This window comes from Microcaecilia unicolor, chromosome 13 (genome assembly GCF_901765095.1).
Source record: "Microcaecilia unicolor chromosome 13, aMicUni1.1, whole genome shotgun sequence".
Taxonomy (NCBI): Eukaryota; Metazoa; Chordata; class Amphibia; order Gymnophiona; family Siphonopidae; genus Microcaecilia; species Microcaecilia unicolor.
The window spans coordinates 56,738,938-56,745,459 of record NC_044043.1 but is presented as its reverse complement, the minus strand read 5'-3'; positions in this window follow the sequence as shown (position 1 = coordinate 56,745,459).

The window sequence follows — 6,522 nt, the reverse complement described above, 5'->3', positions numbered from 1 at the left end:
ATAAAAAGAAGACACAAAATATTCAGCCATGCCCCTGTCACACCTGCCCTGCCCCATCACACCCTCGCCCCACCCTGCCTCCTGTCATCCCCCACCCTGCCAAACACACCACACCCCTGCACCACAGTGTCACCTTGCCCCCCCCCAAGAACGCCAGATTCCCTCTTCCCCATGTATGTCCCCTCCCCAATCTTTTGTCCAGCATCCCTCCAGCCACCTTTTTTTACAGCTCCTTTCCTCCACTGACATGACTTCATTCACATCCCCTCCCCTCCCTTTCTGTACCTTATCATCACGGTCTAGTGGCCTCTTCGGGGCAGGAAAGAGCCCCCTCTTTCCTGCCCGGTGCTGCCGTAGACCTCTTGCTCCTGGTGCCACTTCAAAATGGCTGTTGAAAGTTCAAGCAGTGACCTGGCAAGACTTCTGCGGAAGTCTTGCGAGGCCGCTGCTTGAACTCTCGGCAGCCATTTTGAAGCGACACCAGGAGCAAGAGGTCTACGGCAGAAGAGGAGGGGAGGACACCCTGAGGCCCGCCAGCCAGCCCGCCCGTCCACCAGCCTGCCCGTCTGCAAACCTGGACAAACAGGCAGCCTGTCAAAAAAAACACCTGGATGCTCCGCAGTGTCCTCAAAAAGAGGATATGTCCGGGTAAAACCAGACATGTGGTAACCCTACGCACAGTCACCTTGACCCCCCCCCCCCCCCCCCCCCACACACACACACACAAGAAAGCCAGATGCTATAAGCAGTGAAAATACTGGTAAAGTAACAGAAATGCATTTTCTTCCATACTGCTAAATACAAAATGAAAAGATGTGCATATCCAAAAAATAAAAACATCCATCAGCATATCCCCCTCTCCATCCCCATTTGCTGTATTTCCCCCTTTTCCCTTCCCCCATGTATGTCCCCCTCCCCAATCTTTTCTCTAGCTTCTCTCCACCCACCTTTTTTGTATAGCCCTCTCCCTCTCTCCACCCATACAAGTCCATCCACCTCCCCTCCCCTCATGTAACATTGCACCCTGATGGTCTAGTGGCCTCATCAGGTCAGGAAAGAACCCCACACTTCTGCAGAAATCTTGCAAGGCCACCACTTGAAGTCTCAGCAGCCATTTGGAAGTAGCACTGACAGTGAGCAAATCAGCAGCAGTGGGGTTCTTTCCTGTCCTGAAGAGGTCACTAGACCATCAGAGCACAAACGGGCAGGCTGGTAAAAACTGCCCGGACCTGTGACAGTCCCCAGAAAAAGAGGACATGTCCGGAGGAATCCAGATGTATGGTAATCCTATGAAACATGACAATGCCAACTAGGATGTCACCTCTGTGGGACAGCGCTTTACAAAACCAGAAAAATGCATCAATGATTTTATGGTGAGAATACTAAAAAGAAACTTTACAATAATCCAGGAACGTAAGACCTTTGCAGTCAAAATGATTAAATATTTTGACATCAGGACTTAACAAAGATCTGGGTTTTCTTGCCCATTGTGAACCATAAAATTCCACTGCTTTGACATTGAATTGCACTGAATCCTAAATGGGGAATATTAGTGGTACATAAGACCTAAATGTAATTGAATTGAATCTTCTTATCAGCCATTCATCTCTCCCCGTTTCTCACCTAATCTTCTCCACCCTCTTCCTGTAAGACAGTCATTGGAATGCTTTTGTGTTTCACTTATATATTCTGATCTTTGGTAACATTTGCTTATTTCTGATTTAAAGGTTACCTTCAAAAGCTAATCAAAAATATATTGTTAGTCCAATTAAAAAAAAGGTCTCATCTTATTTTTCTGTGTTTTGTTTTATTTCTATTTATTATATTATATTTCTGAAGGAAAACAGTCATTTATGATGCAATTTTATTTATCTAGTGCCTTTGATTTGGTGGATGACTCCATCTTACTAGATACACTGAGTGTGATTGCTATCACTGGAAATGTATAGAATTGGTTTCAAGGCTTTTTGATTTATCGATTTTATAAGGTAAAAATGGATGGTAGCCTATCCAAACTATGGCAGATGCCCTGTGGTGTTTCATAGGGCTCTCCATTTTCTCCTATTCAATCTTGTATTGTATTATATTCTTTAAGAGAGGCATTGGAGAGTGCTGGTTTTGAGAGAAATATCTATGCAGATGACATAACAGTTTAAGTCCCAGTCCACTCAACTTTGGAGGAACTTGTACTGGAAATTCAATGATGTTTTGATTTGATAGAAGGACCAATTTGCATATTTTAAAATTAAATAAAGAGAAAACTAAGTCTTTGTTGCTGAATGGAATTGAAAACTTAGAAGATACTAATTTTTTTTTTTTAACTGGCTTGAACAGATATCCCTTGAAATCAACTTTAAAGACTATCTGTAGAACTTTAAGTAAATGCTCGTATTAAATGTTCTTTTATGGTTCTGCAGATATTGAAAATAATTCAAAAATATATTTGATTTTACTTATTTAGATTGGTAGTACAATCTTTACTTAGATTAATATTATATTACATATTTGGGATGTCATGATTACTTATATAGAAAGTTACAGACAGTACAGAATGTGGCAGCTCACTTAATATTTTCTGCTCACAAATACAAGTTTCTCCTCTCCTAGTGCAGCTCCTCTGGCTGATGATTGAGGCTCAGCTAGTGTTTAAATTGTATATGATGATATTTAAAATCATGTAGTGTATCTCCATTGCATATTTTATTTATTTATTGGGATTTATTAACCACCTTTTTTAAGAGATTCACCCAAGGTGGTGTACAGCAGGTACAGTTTAACATAAAACTTATAATTTTGTTAACAGCATAACAATAGTAAAATAACCAAGAATAAACATAAATTCAATAAATGAGGTAAACTTGAAAACTGTGAATTGAAACCTAATAATAGAACTACCGTGAAACAGTATCAAAGATGTACACATTTAGCAGCACTGGAATTCAAATACCAGAGATATAATACAATGTTATCATACTACTAATGATACACCTAATAAGCATGCACAAGAACATTCAACTAAAATAGATATGATGCTAAAGATTTTCTACAATATTATACAATATGGCATATGATGGTAGAGGCAAACTGAAATTTCAGTTTTAGTTTTGGATTTGACACCGAAACCAACCCAAAATCCAGGTTTGGGTTTTATCTGAAAATGGCAATGCATTTTCAAATGAAATCGACCCCCCCCCCAATCATTCTCTGCCCCCCCCTGGGCCACCCGACCTCCTGTAGGCCTTCGTTGGGCCTACCTTAAGAAGCTGTGGTAGTCTAGTCGCGTTTTCAGCGGCAGGAACAAAGCCTACTCGTTCCTATCTCAAAATGACCACCAGCATCTCCTGCCATAGTCTTGTGAGGCTGCTTCAGGAGGTCCTGACAGCCATTTTGAGCAATCTTTAGTTGCTCCTACTTATGCCAATTCCAATCTCAAAACGGCTACCGAGACCGGTACCCATTTTGACTGAGCATCAGCACCTGACAGGAATGAGTGGGGTTCATCCCTGCCCCCGAAGAGGCCAGTAGACCACCAAGGCTTTTTAAGGTAGGCTCAAGGAGGGCCTGCGGGTGGTCAGGCAGCCCAGGGGCTAGGTCTCTCTGCCAGTGGGGCGGCAGCCCGGAGGGATCATCTGTGGGGGCAGGAGGCCACAATGGTTTTGGTTTGCACTTTGGTTCCAGCTGAAACTGAGTGGCAAATTTTGGCCGCGGATTTGGTTTCAGTCAAAACCAAAACCACTGGTTTCAATCAGCCTCTATATGATGGATCATTTTTATTTACCTCAGAATTATGTTCTTTGAGATCCACATTACTTTTGCATTTTCTTATTCCTGAAAGAGTCAGAAGAAAAAAGATGGTTGCTGCTCCTTTTCCATATCAAGCCACCAAACTTGGAATTCATTACCTTTGGAGATTAGGCAGTTAGATAACTATTTAATTTTTAGGAAGGCAGTGAAAACTTTTTTGTCTGCAAAGCGCACAAACCTATTATCTGAATTGTAATTATAAATGTAATTCCTAGGAATGCCTAGCATCTTAAATTGTAATCCTCAAAGAATTTTCAAGGTAGATGCGGAATATAAAGAACTGTAATGGAATAGAATGTCACTCTAGATTGTGAGCCCAATAGGGACAGAGAAAGTACCTTGCACATGATAAATGTAAACATTTTGGTTGCCCCACAGAAAAGTGATATATCAAATCCATGACCCTTTATGGAAAACTCTGCATGCATATCTTTCTATGGGCACCATCTCCTGATACAAGCTTGACATTTTTACTGCATCTTAAATCAATATAGATTGTGATAATTTTGCATGGGACCAACACAAAAGATGTTGCAGTACATGAGCTTTCCAGACCACATTCATCCTTTCATTCATGTCTTACAATATCTTTCCAGTGAAAGATTTGTAACTTCAGAAGGTTCCAGTTTCCCCAGTACAAATACAGATACTAACAACATTCTGTATTACCTCATCTGATAAGAAGGAAAAGATCTGATAATTTATAGAGGTTTCTCATAGATAGCCTTGTAAAAAGTAACAGAGGTACAGATGTTCTTCTATTAGTGAAAATAAAGATATGCTAAAGAAAGAAAAACTTTGGTCTTTTGTCACTGGGCTACTTTTTATATTGCTGCTTATGCTGAAGCCTTCCCCCCCCCCCCCCCCCCCCAAAAAAAAAAAAAAAAAAAAGCAAGGATGGGTCAAACAGCAGAAGAGGTTTCACATGTCCAGGAATTTCTCCCGGACCTGTCAAACCTAAGCCCCACCCCCCCCCCCCAAACACTAACAAGACCCTGGTGGTCCAGTGGGACTGCTAGCCCTTCATACCTGCACACCCCCCCCCCCCCCCCACCGCTGCCTACCTCAAAGTTGAAGAAGGGAGAGACTAACACTCCCTCCCTCTTCTGCGGGCACCTCCTCAAAATGGCGGTGCCTGCCCTGCCTGGTGCATCCTGGGATCCACTGGGTGGGGTTTAACTTCCATATAAAGGTTAAGCTCACCCAGCAAATCCCAGGATGCACCGGGCAGGGTAGGACACTGCAAGTTCCCGCAAAGGAGGGAGGGAGTTCTGGTCTCTCCCTCCTCCAACTTTGACGTAGGCCACAGGCAGGTGTATGCAGGTAAGGATGGCAAGCAGTCCCACTGGACCACTAGAGTCTTGCTAGTATTGGGGGTGGAGACTAGTGGTCCCACTGGACCACCGGGTCTTTTTAGTGTTTGGGGGGCGGGCTTGTAGGAATATGTGAAAGACAAGTGCTGCATGCATTAACTGTCAACAATTCTATGAGCTATGATGTCATTGGATATAGTGTAATGTCTTGTGGGTGTGTCTGAGTCACTCTAGTTGCTCTAAGAGTGAGTCAGTCTGTGTCAGCATAAGATGGTGTTAGCAATCTCTCTTCAAGCTGTATGATAACCAACTGACAGAATTTTTGTATTCAGTAGTTTTACCATGTCTACTGCAAGTATGATGTAAATAGTTATCTGAAGAAACTGTAAGTAAACATCATTTTTGTTTGGAAGTTAAAGAAGAGAGAGTAATTGAATCTTTTATTCAAGAGTCTGTGTGAAAGAGAGAGAGAGAGAACAAAAAAAAATGGGAGTTAACACTTCTAAAGCTCTGCTGCGTATGGGCTAAATCTGCTGAAGTAAAAGTCTATTTTTTCATTTCTCCCCATCAGGGCTTACGTTTGAAAGGTCTGAGAGAAAATCCGGGACCTCTCAAATCTCTTCCATTGGTCTCCCTCATTCTTCTAAACCCTAATGCCAGCTCCAAACTGGCGTAGGGTTTGCAGCGGGAGCAACGCCCTTGTTTGTCGAGCTGCCCACTGATCATAAGGGAGGCATGCAGGGGACCCTTGTTTGCATGCATTTGCATTCAATTAGTGGTCAGAGCCGGCAAGAACGTTGCTTCACGTGCTTGCTGGATCTGATTCTGGGATGCAAGCAAATGCGGACTCTAGTCCAGCGATAATGATTTATAGCGCCCGCGTTTGATTCTGATCTTCGGGGCCTAAGTGAGTAAAGTGCTTTCTTTATTTTACAACCTTGTCTGGCTGTGTTATTTTGAAGACCCACCCTCAACCCTCGCTCACAGTGTCACAACCTGCTGGAATAAAGCTTCATAAGAAGCTACCTTCTTGTACGAGCTGTGTTTTATTGTTTGAATTGGTGTTTGATTGGCTGGGCTTTTTCTCTGTTTACAACAATTACATTGAATACTGCTTTAAGTAAAATCTTGGCTGGCTGGCATTTTCCATCACTATCAAACAAGTTGCAAATCTATTTGTTGGTTAAGATATTATGCTTTTCCTGTGTGATTTCTGTCACCCCTGTAAATGACTTCCAACAAAGAATGAACTGGTGAGTAAATGACAGTATGTGATGACAATGATGTGTAAATAATGGCTTTCAATATTATGCTTGCAGAAGTCTGAAAACAAAAGAAAACACCTGACTCACTCCTTACTCTATTAAATAATCAGAATTTCAATAAGATTTCTTGGCAAATTTTT